Here is a 20,879-nt window from a genome sequence, read left to right as displayed (position 1 = left end):
GCCCTCAAAAGTGCTTAGTGCACAAAACCAAAATGTTTTGGGTTGTTGGTTTTTTTGAAACACGTAAATACACACACACACACTCCCTCAGAAATAGGAAGGAAATTCTCTGTCGGAAATTGCACTGCAGTGGCTTTGATTGCTCTACCAGCCCCCTTCAGGGACCAAGCAAACTGGGATTTGAAGACCAACAAAGCTGAATGGAGTGCTCTGGGCATGCGGTTTGTGGGGGCACCTCAGTGCTCTGAGGGGAAGCTGGCAAAAAGAGAACAGGCCACAAGTGCAGGGTGTAGCCAGGGTCCCAGCCAGAAAGGAACCAAGAAGCCACAACTGCTGTCCTACTCAGCAGTGCTGGGTCAGTCACATTGGGACCCCAGAAGGCAACACCAGTCAGAAGCATTCTCATTGGAAGAGTCTGGTGCTAAGTTGCGCTCAGACTGGCTGGTAGGTCTGGTAGAAAAGGAAACCCCCAAAACGTAATGCAAAGGGAATGGGAACAGATTGGGGGTCTCTATTCACATGCTATGTGCAGTATGGCAGGTACCTCAAGCAGTTTTCACTCAAAATGGTGCAAAGATAGAGAAAGTGGTTAGAAACCCCCATGGCAGGGGGTTGGACTAGATGATCTTAAGGTCCTTTCCAACCCAAACCATTCTATGATTCTAAATCAGCCCCTTTGTCCCCTCAAGAAAATGCTTCCTTTATTTCGCATTCTTCCCCTTCAAGGTGTTAGTATCTCAAGCAGGACACTCAGTAATCACATTGGAACTTCCCCAGGAAAGAGAAAGACAGCTTTTGAAAGCTTGGCACTTAGTGCCACTCATTTACCCATGATCAGTTAATGGTAGAGCTGCAGCAATCCCCCTGCTTCGCTGATTCCTTGTCCTTTCAATTCAGCCATAGCTGCTCTGTTACCACTGACACCTGTGGAGACCTGGTAGGTTCTGGATGGAGCTATCACCCCCTCCTGCTTCAATGATCAGAGATTTCTGGTAATGGGGAGGGCAAGAGGAATAATTCAGAACAAAGCCTTGACATAAGGGGACACAGAGGAGGGGGTTGTGCAGATCTATCTACAGATAAGTGATGTATATTAAAAGCTACTGCCCTTCCTCCCCCACCAATTAATTTCAAATGTGAGAAGAGTTTTGAAGATTTATTTGCTATTGACAGGAATCTGGAAAGAGCCTTCCACAAGCTGTACTGTGCATCCTCCTTTGAGTCCAGCCTTGGTTCAAAATACTATGCAGCCCACAGGAGGAGACACTCACTCCACTTTCCTTCTTTAGCATAGATCACTCCTATCCTGGCATTGCTCCCAATGGAAAGGGCTACCCTTTCTGCTTGGGAGCCATATACCTACAAGAGTCAGTCCACTTAAGACAAACCAATTTTGGTAGCTTTCATTCAGTCCATCATCAGAAGCCCAGAAGGGGCAGCAATAGGTATCATGGCCAGCAGATTTCTCCTAGTCTTTGTTCTCTGTAGAGATGGAAACAGAAAGAAAACATAGTCTGATCAAAGAGAAGTATCATTCATTTTCATCTTTGATTTCACCATGAACAGGAACCAACACTTACTGAATCCAATGCAAAGTCATACTGCCTTCAGTGAAACCAAGAGGCCAGATATTCAAACGGTTGGTACCTAGGAGGGCTCAAGCATTTAATTCCAAGCAGACTGTTGAAGAGCATAGCCCAACATACTCATAGTTTCCTCAGGTCTCTAAAATACTAGGTGTTGGCAAGCAAGAGCCAAGGATGCCAAGCAAACTGTACAGGAATGGTGCTGCAGTCCTAAGGGAAATCTATTCTGCTAGGAAGTCTTCTTTCAGCAAGGCAAACAACATTCTGCGAAGTGCAAGCTGAAGACAATACATCCCTGGAAGTCCTTTTTGGATGCAGAATTTCTGCTAAGATTAATCTTTCCTTCCTCCTTACTCTCAGGCTTGCCTCTCTCTTCTCTGCTCATGCTAGCATTTCCCAGTACAGCCTGCCAGGCTCTTAATAGATTGGCAACGTTCTTCAGGGACTGGAACTGACACAGAAACACATCCCCTCTTCGAAGGGGTTTGATCACAGAGCACTGACATGATGGCAGATCACACTGTCTACACAAGAGGCCACACACAACAGGGCAAGCAGCAGCAAAAACATCACTCATTAAAATTAATTCCTTTCTCATTTTCATCTTAAAAGGGATGCTCAGATTTAGTGGTCTCAGCTGAGTCTCTGATGGAGAGAGGTCTGCATTAACAAAGCCCAGCATACCCAGTTTGACTAGGTTTATGCTCTGCAAAATGGATTTGGTGACTTTTCCAGGAGTCAGTGGAAGAGCCCAAGACTAGGGGACAGCATTGGAAAAGACTTTGTGGGTCATTCTGATGTCCCTATTATCACGTATACCCACAGCATATCATCTCTTTGTTAAACCCAAAGTGAAGGATTCCAGGGACCATGGAGCTGCGGGGAAAGCTTACCAACTGAAAGGTCTGAGACCTTTCATTTCTACAAGGAATCCAAACAGCAACAGCAGTTGTGTTACAGACACTGAAGCCTTGCTCAAAATCAGGGAATCACAGTACTGAAAACAGTAAAAATGTATGAGTAAGACCTCTCCCTTTCTATTGAGCTTGCAACCCTGCAGAACCAAGGGGTCCTACCAGAGAAAAGGGGAAAAAATGCATTTTGTAAGTGTAATGCACAGAATGGGATGTGCCCTAGATAAAGCTTGCAACAGAGTGTGGAATCAAGACTGGACAGCATGTGCACCAGCATACTGCCTTTACCACAAGGTCTTGGTTCTGACCTCAAAATACATCCTTGGTAAGAGATGCAGTATAAAGGGCACTCAGGAACATTAAGCAGCCAACCTCCCTCTAAGCTTTTGGTTTAAAATAGTTCTTAACCACACTATGGCTTCCATCAGTGCCACCTTCTGTGGTTAAGGACAGGACAGTTTAGATGCCTTGGGAGAGGACACTAAAGTGTCACCAGTCTGACCCAGGTCCAGCATTTCCACATTTCTCAGGAGATCTCTTTCCCAGAAATGCTGAACACCATCTTGGAAACCCTGCACACAAGAGATGTCTAATGCTGGCATTATTTCTAACACTAACAACTCGTTAAATTTTTCCACTCTGCATCTGTATCAATATTTTAACACAACTGTTACAAGGAAAATTGCTTTTTTTTGTGTGTCTGTATCTCTTCCCTCCCCTCCTCTCTCATTAAATCAGCATGACAGATTTTAGCCTATTCCATAACTAAGTGAATATCTCGGAAATTTAAAATCCCCAAAGTACAGCAACGGCTTCTGAAAGCTTTCCAGTGGTGCAGAGTATGAACAAACTCCATGGACCTAGATCATTCCCTCCCCTTATTGTACCTCTATGGAGGCTGCTGTGAAAGATTTAAAAAAACCAAAACATGGGATCTACCCAAATCTCGAGGGGAGATAAAGAACCCAATACACAACTTACACTGATGTTGATAATCCTATTGAGAAATTAGTCCTGTTGTGGTCATAGTGCTGAATCTCATGGTTTTAACACCACCACTGAGTTAGATCTCATAACTTACAGCTGGCTCAACTTCATTTAAGAGGCAACAGAAGGAGTGGGGCAAGAGGGGATCCATTACACTAAAATGGAAGTCAGACATTAGGATATAGATTGTACGATCTATAGATAGAAAAGGAGTAAAAAGGTCCCATCCAGATCAGTTCACAGTATGTGCAGACCAGCCACTTACTGGTATTTGGAGATAAGACTAAAATGCAATAATGAAAGATAATTACCTCAAAGATCAGCATAGACAAAATGGTCTGTAGAGGGGAAACAAGCAGAGTATTCTCAGAGACAAGGGGAGAAGAAAAAAAAAAAAGAATCACTGGGGAATGATAAGAGAACCCCAAGAAGAAATTGGGAGGTCTTCGACATGGAATATTCACCAGCATTTTTAAGGAGGGGCGGTGAAGAAAGTGCTATCACCAAGGAAAAAAAAAACAAACCCTCTTTTCCAGTAAATCGATGTATTTTGCTCTAATTTTATTAGGAATATAAAAGGAGCCTTTAGAAAAGTGCTTAGAGAGCAGAAAGAAAAAAAGAAGAGATAGGGAAGGCTAGCAGTGGAAACATTAGTCTGTCTGTATTAGGAATCCCATACTCACATTTTATTGTTACTGTCAGGATGCAAAAGGCAGCGCTTAAAACAAAATAATACATAATGTATTACAGGGGCATAAACATCAGCAGTCATTTTTATTTTAAAAAGAAAATGCAAAAAAAATGGAGATAGCTTGCAAGTGAGGGATCCAAGGCACAGCATTTATATCTGTGTCCACTGAGATAATCAAAAAGGTATTAGAGCAGCTGATGGAACAAGGTACCACAACGGACTCCTCAGCAGTTTACCACTGCTGTCATTACAAGGTGCCTGTGGAAGGCTGTTCAAAGAAATCACGGGGGTCAGTTTTTAGGCTGGGTGGGATTTTACTCCAGCTCTAAAGATGAGAGGGTATTTAGGGAAATGAACTCCATACTTTTGAATGACTAGTAAAGAAAATGGGTTTTGTACATTTGTGCATGTTTTAGAAGGAGTGAAAGGGTAGGGAGAGAAGATGCAGAAATAGGAGTCGCTTGTTTTCTAGCCAGCCCTTTTCAACCATTAGCTTCTGTTGTACTTGCCTTATCTATGCTGACTTCTGCTTTTTTAGAGGGAGCTTTCTTAGTTTCTGCCCAGCACACCTAAACCTCAGAGTCTAAATCCAGCACCTTTTGTCATTACCATAAGTAAATAAGCTTTATAGTAACTGCCTGGCACAGAAGCAAGCAATGCATGTGCCATGTCTTGTTTGATGGGTCTACTGGGGAAAACTAGGGGTTCTGTTGCAGCAAGGACCCTCTCTTCCATAGACTCCACTGGTCAAACACCTGAATACTGGGTAGTTGAATGAGTTGTACTGTTTCCTTCAGGTATCCGTCTCACAAGGCTTGTATCTTAGAGTCAACTTCCATCAGACTTTGGTCCTATATTTAATGGACTGCTTTCCTACCTCCTGTTAGCTACACTCTGTTGCTGCCTGGCTTATCCCCACAAAAACATGGGCAGGGCTCTGTCCTGCCACTGCCTGGTCTTCCGCACCCTGCAAACTGCACAGATGGCTCCACCTGCCTTCTTTAGCCTTCTGGTTCCAACATTATCCATTCACCAGGAAAAGAGGAATCCTTTTCTCTTAGGAAGTTTCCAGAGTTACACCTGCATCTGAGAGCAGCCACTGAAGTCAGGAATGCAAAGAAGACCATGTGAGTAACAGTGGAAAGTGCAGGTGAGATGCAATGAAGCAGCACTGCAAGGGGAAAGGGGGCATTTTATATACATAAAATATCCCCTTTAAATATTTCAGCTGATAGCTGGATCTAACACTCCCCAAAACAGCTGGATCCTCCTCTGTAAGAAACAAACAAAAGCCACCAAAAAAAACGCACAAAACAACTTTTCCTTCTCATTCCCTGTGGTTCTCTGAAGGCCTCAGGGGGTACTGGATCCCCTTGTTTCCCTATCTGGTTGTACTGCTTTTGTCACAACATATTCATGCTACCAAGGCACAGCCACAGTTTGCTGATGGGATGATGTCAAGAGGATGGTGCTGCTGGTGGCCTACATGGGTAGTCATCTGGAGGACAAGGAAAGAGGACAGGGGAGGCAGATTGGCCAGAGGGGTAGGAGGAGGTGGGTGAGAAAAGGGAGAGGCAGAAAATGTGTAAGAGACAAGAAAGTTCAGCAATGGCATAAGATTGGGTAAATTTGGAAGTAGAAATGCTATGAGCTGGCTTTTTAACTGCCTGTCACAGTAAACCACAATGTAGACATCTGCCAGACCTCATCTCATTTACTCTGCAAAAGTGAGTGGGGCAAATCATACCTACCACAGAGCAGAATCAGATCACTTCAAATGATCTGGAAGACACAGGTCAGGAGCTCGCTCCAGGAGCCAGAGACAACCAAAGTTTAGAAGTCCCTTATTGAGGTGATATGCAGAGATGGATGACTTAAGGAGTTCCACAGTTCTGGAGAATTTGCTCTTGAAAACTGGAGAAGAGTTAAGAGCTAAAGCCAAGTTTCATCCCCAGCTATGTTACTTGCTTCCCTTTTCAGCACCTGAGATCAGCTACAATGCTTCATGGCTTCACCAAAAGAATCAAAGATCTCTCTCTTACAATGAGGACTCTGGAGATCATCAGCAGTGTGTTTATCTTCGTATAAGCACAGGTATATGGAACTTGCTGATTTCAGGTAGTGTTTGAGCACACTAGTTCCTAAAATTAAAATAACTGCACACATGCTAGAATGCTCTGTTTGGAAGAGAACTGTGAGTGGTAAATCAGAGCAAAGATGGAACTAACCACTTGCTGGATGGAACTGCTTTATGAGAAGCTGCTTCAGGCCTTGAAGGGCACAGAGAGCTCTTCAGAGAGAAGCAAACTGAGCATGTGTTTGGACAGCCCTTGCTATCTCCTTCCTCTCAGTAAAAATCACACTGTTTAAAGAAAAACAGAAAAGGAAATCCCACAGAAGACATTCTGTACTGTACATGTTGTGAAAATCCTGCCCCCCGCCCAGGATAACCTTCCCCTCTCTCCTCTTGTGCCAGCTCGTCCCTGGGACATCTTTCCACTTCATAAATCTTTTCCTTGATTGAAAGACAGACCTGGGAAACAGCCCCTGGGGGAAGCAGTTCCTGAAAAGCCTGCATCCCAAGCTAGAGGCATCTTCCCATTGAGGTACAAAGCAAATAAAGGCCTCACACTCATTGCAACTGCACGAGAGTTCTTGGCACCATCTAGTGCCAAGAAAAGAGACTACGAAAATCATGCTGGAGAGGAGAGGTGCTTGGGGAAAGCTTGGACTGTATGCTTGGGTAGCAGTCGGCTCTGCTAGCACAAGGAGGCCAAACTGAACATTTGCCATCTCCACATGCTCCTTGTACAGTGGATTCTTCCTTGTAGCAACTAACCTAGAGGAGATGCTACATTATCAAAGGAAGGTATTATGGAATCTACCTGGAAGGCATTACCTGCTGCTCTTACTAGCAGCTTTTCTACTACGGGAGAGGCCATACATGCCAAAGGTGCATACCCTCCCTACTGCCCTGCACACAGCAACTGTATGGCCAGGGATGGCTTCCAGAGCACATGCCAAACTCTGCAACCCTCCAAGGAAACATGAAACCCTGAGCTGCAAATGAAGTTGCATTAAAGGAATATGGATGACAACAGAAAGTAATATCAAGGCCACAGACTGTATGAAAATGGGTCTGACAGAGGGTGTAACTATCACTTTATGAGCAAAGTAAAGGAAAGGCATTCATCAGGGTGCATTACTCATCCACTTCCCTCCTCTCCTGTGCAGCAAGAATAGTAAACAGTTGCCCAAGTTACACAAAACAATCAGCATTTAAAACAAAACAATACTTCTCGTTTTTCAAGTCTTCCTGGAGCCACCTCCCTTCCTGTCCAGGCACATCATCCTTCATCATTCCTAAACACAGCCAGGCACATGGAACTGCAATGACGCTGAGCCCTAGTACTGAACCTCCAAGCAAGTTCCCACCTGGAAAAGGCTTGCGAAGTTGACATACTGGGGCTTGTGTGCTTTGGAAGATTACAAGCATCACTCCTGCCTGCAGTCCTCGGAAAGCAAGTGAAGGAATCAATGAACTGTCCAGGAGTAATGTTCTCAAATCAACTCAGCTCTTCATCTTTCTAAGGGAAGCAAGCCAAGGACCATGCTGAAACCTTAACCACAGGGCCCAGCCACTCTGTGGACACGAAAGATGCCAGGGCAGTTTCCCAAAAAGCAGGTGTTAGCTTTGGCATCCTTGGCCAATATTTACATTCCTCCTTGCTCTTACAAAGCAGCCTTTCCATGCACTTAAGAGCCCAGATCCCCAAGGGAATGGAGGTGCCTAATTCCAACTTCACTGGGAATAAGATGTCTCTATCTCTGAACCTGGCCTACAGCGCTTCAGGGTGTGGGAGAGTTTAAAGCCCTTTGTACCCTGTCCTGAAATTCATGTTATTGTTCATTCCTTATGAAGCAGTCTTGAAAAGCTCCCAAGCCAAAACTTCCTGTTTGCACAACAGGGTAATGATTTACATTCACTTTGCAAGGGTGCAAATGATACCTTGTGGTGCAAGGAAGCAATGGGGACCCAGACCCTGTGACAGTTAAATGGGAAATCGCTGCCATGGTAATGGATCAGACAAGGTGGGTACAATCCTGTTCCCTGCAAAGCTCAACACTGGAAACATGCAGCACAGTGCAACACCATCCATTCTGCAGTCCTGTCTCCTTTAAAGACATGGACACATGCAGTTTTAAAGTGCTTTAAGCAGCTAATTAGGGTGTCTTCCCCTCCTTTATCCCACAAGATGATAATTGCATTATAAAAATGAATATGTAACTAAGCAGAAACCACAGGAATGGTGATGGCAGAAAAGGAGATGGAACCAGCAGCAGCCTCACTCCGCAGTCACAGGTGGAAGCCCTCACATTAGAGAGACTAGTGCTCCAGTGCGGTTTCTGTAGCTGTGGGGAGGAAAACCTCGAAAAAGCCCCACATCATTTAGAGTCACAAGAGTCAGCGAATGGTTTAGTGCTTAAACAATCGATGTCAGGAAGAGAGAAGATCCGTGAGAGCGTGTCCGCCTCTTGCTCTCCCTGCATACATCTCCCCAGAACGTCTACAGGCATCAGGGTAATTTAGAGAGGGGAAAAAAAGAGACAGACTTGGCTTGGCCTAACTGGGGCTATCACTGTAATTGTGGAAGGAAGTGAGAACATACCAGCAGGGCCCCAGGGAGTAAAGAGCAAAGTGAGGGGAACGGAGACTGTATTTGTGGGACCCTGTGAAGCTGAAGAAGTGCCAGAGAGCAGCACAGTGATGCCTGAGGGTGGAGCACAGCTGAGGCAGTTAGATCCTCCCGAAACAGCAAATAGCAAAGGATCCGAGTTTGGAGCACAGCTCCACAGCTAACACACCCTTAGGTTCCGCCAGTAGCTACCACTATGGATGACCAGGGAACCAAGCACATTCTCTATACATTTAAAAATCGAGGCATCACTGTAAACAGCTGCAGGGATGATAAATACCTTTATGCCTTCAGAGAGGAAAGGGGAACTCTTCCTACCGCCAGTTTGTCGCTGCCCCCTGCGGTGCACAGGCAGCCTCTGTTCTGCCAGTCCATTCTTCCCCATGCAGTGCATTATTATGAGCCCTCCAGCACACACAGCTAATTAGGGAAAATATCCTTTCTAGCAATTTAAATGATTTTGGCATTTTCAGGAGGGCACATGTAATATTCAAATTACTTCCACTCTGCAGTGCCTTGTCTTGCCTGGCTCATCTTCCCAGGTGAATTTGTAGTCTCTGAAATGCTCTAATTTCCCACACAAGCCATGTCAAATATAATTTTGGTGCAAAGTTGGTAATTATACGTAACATCAGTCTGATGTTAAAAACACTGAAAAATTTAGCAAGAAGAGACGAATGGAGAGACACAAGTCTGAGACCAGCGAAGGAAAAGCGTGCGGCCCCCTTAGTATTTGCGCTCGTTAATTAATAATAGCATGTTTTCAGGAACTGAAAGGATGTGTTTCCCGAACTGACTGGAATTCACTTATGTCCCAATTACATTGTCTCAGTGAAGAACTTCGGTCAGGTCTCACTGAAGAGCCACAGCTAAACCAAAAGCCAAATCCAGGCGCCCCACTGAAGTCCGTCACAGTTGCAAGGGCATGTAAAGGAGGAGAAATCTCCCCCTTGGGCTCAACCCCAAGGATCAGGTTGTCTCCTCCTCCACCACACTCTGCTGCAAACCCCTCATGGAAGCAGTCAAACAGATTTGCATCAGTGAGTCATCAAGGGTATGGATATGTATTAGAATAAGCGTAATCATAACTGCTGGCCCCAAAGTATTGGGCAAACATTTTAACAGACTTGTTCCTTGGCTCCAAAGAGAAGAATTAACACAAAGAGTGAATTATCTGACCCCATCATCAAGTCTTCCCCAAGGATTCCTGGTCTGCCTATTTCAAGGAGCATCCCAACTGAGCTTGGGTTTTGACACTATTAACACAGCAGAGTGGCTGCCTGTCAAAACCAGTTGAGAATCCCTGAGTTAACCCATTCCACTCTAAAATCCATGCCTGCAATAACTGCTGGGAACCACAGAGCCATTTGCTCTGAAACTGTTGCTCTTAGTAATCTATTTGTGATGTTAATACATTATGGTATCTCATCATTACTGTTTGAACAGCAGTTTCTGGCTCAGGTGAGAACTTGGACCACAGCTGGTAAAGAAGGTTTGCCTCATTTCGATCCCAAAGGCTCTATGCCAATAGTCAAGAACCACCACATAAGTAAATTCGGTAGACCCAAGCAAGGGTTTGAACCCAAAGGGTGAAATGAGAGCCACTGAATAAAAGCTGTTATTTCAGAGGAATGAGGGTTTTAAGAACAGATGAAGCTTAAAATAAACTTGAAACTCCTGGACATAGGCAAACCCTGCTTTTACCATATACTAGCCATGAGTGCTTGCATAGAGGGATCCAAGAGCTAGTCCTGAATTTCAGTTTTAGTGTTTAGCACGTCACACCCCTCTCTGTCTTCAGTCTCACATTAGAGAAGAGACCCCTTGTTTCACAGAATGAACACTCCCTGGCTTTGCAGCTCGTTCCATCTACTCCCTTAAAATCAGTTCCAACTTCTCATATTCTTTCACTCTCTTGAGTATGTGCTGCTCACTTAATAGGGGCTAGCTGTGCATAAAGGAAAATCCATCATGCTCAGAACACACAAGCCAGAGAAACCCAGAACTTTCACCACAGCTTCATGTGAAGGGATTAAAAAAAGATCTGTGCAGCTCCAAGGAACAGGGTAGGATCGCGGATCCAGAAAGCATGACCCACAGTTCTTTAAGGATACTGCATGTGGGTATCTGTTGTAGGAAGAGGGGAAAAGAAAGAAAGAAAGCGAAAAGTTGGAAGGGGTCTACAGAAGATTAAGGTATATATCCTCCTGAACAAATACACACTGATATTAACTAGCCAAGAATACGTTACTCCTTAGCTAAAGTGCCAACATTGCTATTGAAGTTTGCTGCATTTATAGATGTGACAGCAAAACAAGACCACACAGACTTTGAAGGGGAAGCTTTCCTTTTTCCCAGATTTGCCAGGATATCATCTCAAAGCTGTTAGACCCTATGCACTGACCCTTTACTAAGCATTCATATTTTGCTTTCTACTAAATGCATGGCTTACAATTGACAAAAAGAGGACTTGAATTTTCAATGAAAACTCACAGGAAGCATCTATCCAGCCTCTAAGAACAGCAGGAACCCACTACATGTATCTTGAGATAATTATTTCATAATCAACCAAGCCATTGCAACACAACACTAGACACAGTCTCTAATCCTTACCCACTGGCTGAACACATCAAGAAGATGCATTTATACACTAAGCAGATAATCATGCATGTAAATACAACTGATATGCAGGATACATTAAATTACTTGCCTGTTGTTGAAAATCTGGTCTTGGCCATTGGGATTCTTTTACAGGATTCCCATCTCACTGGCCACTAGCTCATTCTGCTCACAGACTTACTTGGAGTTACCACAGGCTACCTCAGATATGTGCACTGTCTACACCTTGCTGATACCAAGAATGCAGTTTGACTGAATATGTTGTGGCCATGACAATGTTCACACAGCTCATCAAATGCCTTCTAATGCCACCTCAATTTTGCCAAAACACTGCTTACAAGAGCACACAGTAAACTGCATCAATAGATTCATCAGAAATAACCTTTTTGCCCAAAATGGGTTTATTTTAGCTTAGATAACCAAATTGGCCTACTGAATAGTTCTGCAAATGCTCTGGGGGCACAGCGAAGAGGGTGAAATGGGGGCACGAAAAGGCAGTGCATACTTAAGCTTTCTTTACTGCTATGAAAGAGACAGAGAACTTTGGGAAAGCTGCTAGGAACATCCCAAAACCAGGCTGAGCATGAAGAGTCCTATTTAGGCATTGCCATGGTTCTTGTCCAAACAGGCACTTTAGACTTCTATGCCAATTCAGTAAGAAACCCATGCTTTAGCATGTGGACTTTTAATGTAACTGTGATGATGGACTGTAAATTCTTCACAGCAAGTCCATGACTTTACACTTTTGCACACTATCTATGGATAAACAATGGTGTGAGGTTGTGCTTTATGAAGCCCTAACAACTCTCAGATAAAAGCAGCTTTCTAAATGTAAGGAGCAGTTCTGCACAACTTTTTCTTCTCAGTCTGAAATGATAATGTGCAAGAAGCAGAAGAATAGGATGATACTTGACCTCCAATTTCCTGAGTGCTAACTAGCTTTCCTTGCCATTTTGAATCAGGTTTGCCTTTGTCTCCAGTGGAAGGCCCTGCAGGATGTGGTGAGGTAGCTGGACGAATAAATAGTTCCTTTACTGCCATGGCAATGGTGCAAACAGACCCGAGCACATGCCAAAGGAAGTTGTCATAAATTACAAGTTGGTCGATTCTGTTTAGTTTCCAAGCAAGAGTTATACACACTGGTTGAAAAGTGCCTCACTGAGGAGCCAATTTTCATTTTCTTCAGGAAAGCACAATGTTTTCTATCTCTTTAACGCACTGCTTTGCACATCATTTAGTCTTCTCTCAACTTCGGGCCCTGTTCCTCATCAGGCCTCCAAGACACTAATTTCAGAAATATCCCCTATTTCCAGAGCAGTTGGAGGCATTAGGAGCATAAAGGGTAAGACCACATCCCAGTGTTCAGACTTTTTTAAGCTGTATTTTCTGTGGCAAATAGGAATTTCTCTGACTTTTATGCCTATAAGCCCATTCCTTTGGGACTGAGACAACAAACTGGGGACTTTCTGCCCTTCACACTGAAGAATAAAACTTCTATGTTGAATACCATGCAGACATCACCAGCAGGAAAATGAAATCCAGCTTGTTCTCTGACAGCTATTTCGGTTTTGTGGGCTACGATCATTGAAGTGTCTGGGAAAGGAGGAGGAGGTTCTATTCTATCATTCAAGAAGCTTCACCCTCAGCCTGCTTTATAAGGTACCCACTTGGCAACTCTCCCACCCATGGCTCTGTTACCGCTTGGGGTGGCCAGCTAGCAAAACTCCACTGCAAACCTTGCTGAGTCCTGTCAACACTGCATCTCATCTGGGCTAATTTAAACCAGAAACTCACCCTTCATCCCCAGGAGGGGTCAGATATAGTTGTAAAGCACGCGAGTGCTGACAGGGTCTCTAGCAACATGTTCCTGTTGTATCATTAGGTCCATATTCACTGCACCTCAGACTCCTCCTGGATGATGCCTAGGTTCATTCTGATACCAGAGACATTCTGCAGGCAGCCACAGGCTTCTTTCCAGTTCAGCCAATTCCAGTCTGCCCAATTCCTCCCCCTAAACTTCATATTTACAGCCATGCTCAGAGCGCAAAACCTCTACCCAGTCAAAACTGTAAAGCCTTAGTCCTTCAGGTGCCTGATGTTTAGATGGCACAAAGCAAGAAAGGTTTTGGCTTCTTCCTGCTCTTACTGATAAGCCCTTCTTGACTTGCCAGACTGTGGGGCAGACAGGACAGATTTTTTTTTCATAGGCTAAGCAGAAACCTCCTGTCCCAAAGTCTACAATGGATTCTAGCAGACACCAACTAGGTGCCGGCTCACTAAAAACAGAACATGAGAAATGGCCTCATCCACAGAAATATTCATAATTAACAGATTAAAATCTGACAATATTTGCATACGGATAGGCAGTCCCTTCAAGAGCAACAGCCTATGCTGGTACTGGATCAAGAGAAGGTCCCCATACTTGGTGGCTCCTTGTGAAACACACTGACTTCCTGTAGGCTCTTCCTCACTCATGGTAATTCACCAGCTAACTGTTCCATGTAAGGCAGCAGCAGGGAAACAAAGAGCTGGAAAAGGGATTTTTGCCTTTTTGTTACAAATGTCCTGTGGCCTGGCACAAAATACAGGACACACTGATCACTGTCTTCAAGGGCTTGGAAAGAATTTAATGCTAACTGAAGTTAATTCTGGACTCCTTGTTTAGACAGAGAGAATGAAGGAAGAGACAGAGCGAGAGTGCCAGGGGAGAAACTGATTTCCCGTCATTTCATTTCATTATTACCAGAATCAAATAAGCGAAAAACTCACGCATCAGGCTTTTATAATCATGAGGTCTGAAAATGAATGAATACATTGGATTACTTTGTACTGACCTGACTTCAGAGCCTTTATGGTGACAGAATTGCAGACTTCTTTTGGAGATTGTTGATGTCAGAACTTGCCTTTGACTTATGCAAGCAAGAAAAAAAACTCACCTAACCATAAGATTCCACAGCTGGGTCTTTAAACAAAATGTCTACTCCGTTCAATTCTACTCTCATCACTGTCTCATGAGGTTTGAAAATGAGTTCCCATTAAGCAGGGGATCAGAATTAGACACAGGAGAGCTAAACTAAAATCTAGCCAGAGTGATGTTTTTGGTGTTGGTACTTAAAATAGACTTCACAGCATATGTCACCATAGCTCTGTGCTTTAATTTTCTTCTGTTAACTATCTAGACTCAAATTATTTTATGAAGTAGGCTGAATGGAAATAGAGGGTACCTTTGGTCACCCGTGATTGATCACAAGACAGGCTGTAGCCTACAGATATGGTTTACTCAAGCAGTATGGCTATGAAGGTCCCAGATCAAAGTCCTGCTGCTGAAGCAGGTGATGAGCCACCTAAAATTTGGGATACATTAATGGTTTTGACTATGTAGAATGGCCTTCTATATTTTTTACGCTGAAACCCAGCCAGCCTGTTACCAGCATGATACAATCCAGCAGCATCTAATCGGCTGCTGCCACCCTCTGCCTTCCCCCACCCTCAACACTGGCGGATATGTCAAAGCAAAAACATCTCTGCATTTCTGATCTCCCTGGGGTCACATCTGGTTTGAGTAAGGTTTCTCATTTGGTTCCAATCCACCGATTTCCTGCTACTGTCCATGAAAAAGAGAGTGCAACTCTGTGGCTTCCCCTGGGTGTAATGGTCTAATCTGTACCTTGTTGTGCACTGTAGAGGGGAGGGGGAACCACTGCTACTTGGGAGCAGATCCCTCTTCCCGTATGATTGCATCCTGTTCTTATGCAAAGCACCTTTATTCTTCCTCGCAGTGGCAGCCCCAGATGTCCTGGTGCCCTCCTTGTATCATCCATATTCCTCCGGCCTCCTAATTGAATCCTTCCCTGGCTGGAACAGGCTTTCTTCATTACAACGAGCTGGATCCAATTCTTCTCCTTCCCCTCTGTCTCCCAGCTTTTTCTTGTGAACACAGGGCAGCCCCAGCAGAGCTTCTGTGGGTGGATGACCGCACCAGTGAACTGTTCTTGCAGCTACTGTAATGTTCTCATGAGGTTAAAAGAGCAGGAAAGCCCTAGACAGGTACAAGGTGGTAAAGGCATCTGCTCTGCCAAGATTCTGGCAATATCAAGATTCAGTTTAGCTCCAAGAAATAACACCTAGCTCTTTTAATCTAGGGCTTTCAGAACTATTTATCTAAAACATCATGGGTTTACAGCTGGTGAAGTAGCCTAAAAGTTTTCACAAGAACAGTGACAGAGCCCAAGAGTTGAATGGTTCTTTTACATCCTCATCCCATAGAATGCCCTCAGTAGGAGGTCAGTATCTGTGAGCAATGTTTTGCTCATGCACTGAACAAGGCATAAAAGAGAATACATGATCTTTTTTCACTCACTCATCTGGTGAAACATCTGAGTATTGGGGAAAATTGTTCAGGCCCCTTAGTTTATTTATCCTCTTAGTCCAAGATGGATTACCTCATGTTGCACCACACAGCACACATACAAATATCCAAGGTTTCTATGAATGCTCTCATAGAACAGTTTGGGTTGGAAAGGACCTTAAGATCATTCAGTTCCAACCCCCCTGTCATGGGCAGGGACACCTCACACTAGACCATGTCACCCAAGGCTCTGTCCAACCTGGCCTTGAGCACTGCCAGGGGTGGAACATTTACCACTTCTTTTTCATTCTGGAAGCAGGAGCAACGTAGCAGTATTACCACACTTAAAATGATTTTGCCATAATTAAGTTGTGTTAGCCCAGGCAGAGCACCATACTCTGTGTTCTCACTTTAACTGGCTTGTTCGGAGCTAGTTAGATTCTTATTGCATGGACTGCACCAGGACATGCAGGAAGAGCCAAGCTTACATCAAGGCAAGTAAGCTCAGGTAAACTGAGGCACAAATACATTAGCTGTATTGACTTCAAGGCAAGTTCAAGAGCATTTGGAGAAGACCTAGCGCTGCAAATTTCCCAGTGCCGCGACTAATCCACACTTCTGCTGCATTTCACACATCTGGATTTCATCAGAGCCGGGGTATTATTTTTTTAAAAACAACAAGTCTTTGGAAAACAAGACCCCCCCAAACCCATCAGAACAAAACCTCCAATCTAGAAGGCTTTTCAGCATCTTAGGGAGTGAGAGATGCTATTATCATTGCTAGAAAGGCTCTAAAGGCAACAGCACAAGGAATGATCTGTAGGGCGCAAGTATGTTTGTTATGAAATAATTTGGATCCACAGAGGAATTCCATATGTGGCTTCCCCTCTGGTGAGTAGAGGTTCCCACCTTGGCAGTGATCCTGGAGTCCCATGCCTACAGGCTCAGCAGCATGGAAGGGGAGTGTGGACGCTGGAGGAGTAATGGGATCATCAGCCGCTGAGGCTGCTGCTTGGCACGCCAGCAATGTTTGTTTGCACCTCTTTGAAGATGAGAGATGAAAGTGGCGCCCACATGGGCTGCCTTTGATTAGCTTCTTATTTTTAACATTGCAGCTGCAATTATTTTCTTTTTCTTGAAGCATTTCTTCCCCAGCACCAGAAACTGAGGTTCCCTTCTCTAGGGAGGTTCAACTTCAAGGAAACATAACAAAGAGAAGTGTGAACGTAAAGGAGACTGGACAACTCGGGGCCAGTGGGGAATTATGTCATTTTATTTTTAATTTTACTTCCATTTTTTCCCCAATCCCCCATCCTCAGTGGGTCTCCAAAAGAAAATACTTGTTTACTTCTTTTTTAATAGGGAAAATAAATGAGTCCTGGGATTGTACAGAGCTGTCATGAAGAGGAAAATGTCTAATGGTTCAATTCCCAGCTCTGTCACTGAACCACTCTGGGACTTGGGGAGAAGTCAGTTCGCCCATCTGTAAAATGGGATTTATAATGCGTTGCTTCTCAGGGGGATTGAAGGAGTATGAGTAGCATTGATGGAATGCTCCGTGCACCTTGGATAGAAGGGGCAATAGCCCTGTGAAGTGCTGTCCTTAATAGATACTTAGAGGAGTTTCCTTCACTGTGGTACTTATCTGACCACAGCAGCCGAGTGCCTCATAGCTACTGATGGATTTTTTTTTCCTATTACCTCTTTGCATCATAGGCATGTTGCACAGGAAAGCAAGGCAAATGGCAAACTGAATGAAATGGACACAGTTACATAGAGAATATGTAGTAAAGTCAGGAGTAATCCTTTATTACCTAAATTTCTGCCACATCCATTAGTCTTTGCTCCTAGCCCTATGGAATTTGTGATCTGAAAGCATGAGGGAAAGCTACCTTCCCTTCTTCCTACACTGGTCAGTCACACTCTGGCCATCTTCCTGCTGCATAAGGAGCAAGTGGTCTGAAATGGGAGTCGATGTTTATTATGCAATAGGCTATTTACTATCATAACATTTGTGTTTCTTTCACTTGCTAAGAGTCATTTGGTGAGATGTTAATCCAGTTCTCCACAGTGAGTGTTCTGGCTTTCACAGGATGTCCAGAAAACATTTAGCCTGCTGTTCCTTCTTTTCAGGACAAAGGAAGTAGAAGAGCCACACATACAAGTGACACCAGCTCCAGTTTAACTTTGGTCAGAGGGCATTAGGAAACACTAGGCAGAACATGATAGCTGCAATGTCAACTAACAAGATGGAAAAAGTGGAGATAAGAACAATAGCCACAGATAAATAGCAGTCAGGTTCTCGATACTCACACACTTCAAAAGAGACACAACTACATGTTTGTTATCTACCAAGACATTTATCAGCCAAAGAGAAGTGGAGGCACATGGTCTAAGAAATTAAATGCAGCATGTGTACACAAATCCAACCAACTCTGAGAGCAAAACCCGTTTCCACCAAATCAAAAGTACCTGCTAAACCCTCTAACAAACACTTGAGCCACTTGGCACGGCCAGTCCAAAAAGCTTATACTAATCCAGTCAAAGCATGCAGTTTACCCAGATCTCTTTGTCTTTATGGCATTTCACCTGCTCCCAGGAAGAGGCAGCCACTTGTTCCAGCCCAGTGCACCATCCAGCTCACCCCAATGCCCAAGCACCATCCTGCTCAACCCAGCTCCTCAGGAAAGCATAAGCCAGTCTTATAGGCTCTTGTCAAGCATATTATAAAGAGATATACTGTACAGGATGGCTTATAATATACATTTACTTCAGATTCACTCAGAGAAACAACATACTCCAGCCCAACTCCATCCAGTCACACAGACTCCAGGACATTAAATTAACTCTCCGCCAAATTTACTGCAAGCCATCTGACCATACCATTTAGCCACAGTAAAGACAAAATCTATACGTAGCTACAGTAAGGAAAGCAGGCAACTCTGTTGAAAACCTATTTATATCACTCAAGGAGATCAATGGAGAGCCCAGGCCTGGAGGCCACTGACCTTGGATTGACACAAAACTTAAAGGGAAAAATTAATGGTGTCAACTCAAGAGACCACAGCTCTTATTTCAGAGGATTCTGCAGCCAGCCCTGTGGCTCACTGATCACAAAAAGGTGCTTAAGGAGGGATCCATTTTTAGGACACAGAGCAAATACTCACCCATTGCTGGTGCAGGAGCTGCTTCCCCAGACACCCCGATGGCTGCCAGCAGCACACAGCAGGTCCTTGGCAGCAGCTGAACCTCCCCAGGTCCATGCTAGACATCACCAGATGATGGAGGACACAAGCAGTGGGGCTTCTGGAAGAAGTTTCTCCTCAGGATGTCCCGAAATGAGGCTGTGCCCAGCCTTCCATGGGCTGTCTCCACAAGATCCTCCCTCAGGGGCTTTCTGCCCAAGGAAAGGTGAAGACAGCACGAGGGGGAGGCAGGACACTTGTCCAAGGAGTCTTCCAGCCGAGGGTTTCTCAGTTCTGCCTCAGCTCTTCCTCAGCTGCAGCAGCCCAGGGGAGCACCAACCCCTGAGGTGCCATGCAGGCCTCTGGCAGCCACAAAATGGCTGCCGGTGGGGGAGAGGCTGCCCCATCCCCGCCTTGCTGAGGTACCAGCGCTTCACCGTGGAGGTAACACGGCCAGCACCCGCTGCATGGACAACGAGGCAAGGCTTCCATGACAGAACACCAACGTTTGTGCTGTGCCACCAGCTCCTGCTGCTCCTCCGGCAAAAATGGGGGAAATGGCGGCTGCTCCAGCCCACCAACAGGCACCTCAGCCTCACAGAGGCCCTGAGGAGACACCAACCCACAGGACACAACACCGGCTGCTGAACAACCCCCCCCCCCATGGTGTAAACCCCAGCCATGCTGAGGTAAAACTGCCAGGAAAGGCTTTTGAAGGGGGAAGAAAAGCCCCCACCCTGCCCCAGCTGGTGCTGGTTTAGAGACATCATCTGAAATGGGATTTGCCTCACCTGGCATGGCTGTGAGGTAAGCCCTGGAGGAAAGGGACACGTTTATTAATGTATTTTGCTGTTTATTCTTCAATTAAAATGACAAAAAATTAAGTCCTGGAAAGAGCAGTTCCAGGCAGGGTGACGTTCAGTGGGTGTTACAGAGACAGGTTTTAGTGCTGGACATGGTGGGGTGCCTCTGCTGCCATTAACACCTCTCACTTAGAATCATTGAATCATTAGGGTTGGAAAGGACCTTAAGATCATCTAGTTCCAAACCTCCTGCCATGGGGGTTCATATTAATACAACCAGCTTTAGCCTAGACCTTATTTTTGGCTATACAGGGCTGTGCACACCAGGGCTGTGCTCTCTAATACAGCCATGCAGGCCCACTGGGATGCAAGTGACAGCAGCATGGCCATGCTCGGAGCTTTCATTTGCTATGAGGCTTTTCTTTTTCATTATTATTCTGATTTTCATCACCTTTTTTTTGCCCTGGGAGAGCCAGGAGACTGCTCCCCCAACCCGGGACCAGTAGCTCCCAGTCAATGTCCAACCCCAACGCGTGCAGCTCTTTCAGCGGAGCTGGCTGCCACATTGTGGCCCGCTCCCCCAAACGTCCCATCTGGCTGATGTAAAACACACATGTTTTGACTGAAGCTTTTTCTTTAAAATGCCAACATTAAAGGAAGGTTTGCTTTGTAAAACTGAAACTGTAAAACTCTTCTGAAACCCAATCTGGGGGATTAAAAGAACCACATGAAAAGGGATAAATATGACCTGGACATTTACTTCCTGTGCAGAAGTTCGCTCAACATGTGCCTCCCAGCCTGTCAGTGTGAAACAAGACCTTCTGCTTGGATCTGCAGAAGGGGAGGAAAAGAAAGGAGAAGAAAAGAGGAAGACAGGAAATTTTGTCAACTGACAACTCTTTTCTATCGCACGGCTCATGTCAGAGGCATTGGTTTCTTTACAGGGGCATCTCAGGCACTTTAAGATACAGAAAGTATCTTAACCAGAAACTTTACCAGTATCTTAAGAAACTTAACCAGTATCTGACCAGAAAGATACACAACTAGTA

The 20,879-nt window shown here is 44.7% G+C and overlaps 1 protein-coding gene across 1 annotated transcript in view; it reads right to left on the bottom strand.

The window, feature by feature from the left end:
* CASZ1 (castor zinc finger 1) overlaps positions 1 to 19,293 on the bottom strand; it is a 280,840-nt gene extending 261,547 nt beyond the window's left edge. Inside the window, exon 1 of the mRNA XM_057431546.1 lies at positions 19,010 to 19,293. The gene's annotated coding sequence lies outside the window, so the exon portion shown is untranslated. The remainder of the gene's footprint in view (positions 1 to 19,009) is intronic.
* Positions 19,294 to 20,879: the final 1,586 nt, after the last annotated feature.

The sequence above is a fragment of the Pezoporus wallicus genome, unplaced genomic scaffold (genome assembly GCF_028554395.1).
Source record: "Pezoporus wallicus isolate ANWC-B61680 ecotype Strahan unplaced genomic scaffold, APGP_CSIRO_Pwel_v1 contig_8006, whole genome shotgun sequence".
In the NCBI taxonomy this organism is placed as follows: Eukaryota; Metazoa; Chordata; class Aves; order Psittaciformes; family Psittacidae; genus Pezoporus; species Pezoporus wallicus.
Note: the sequence above shows the minus strand (reverse complement) of the source record. Positions and strands in the feature narration are given on the sequence as shown.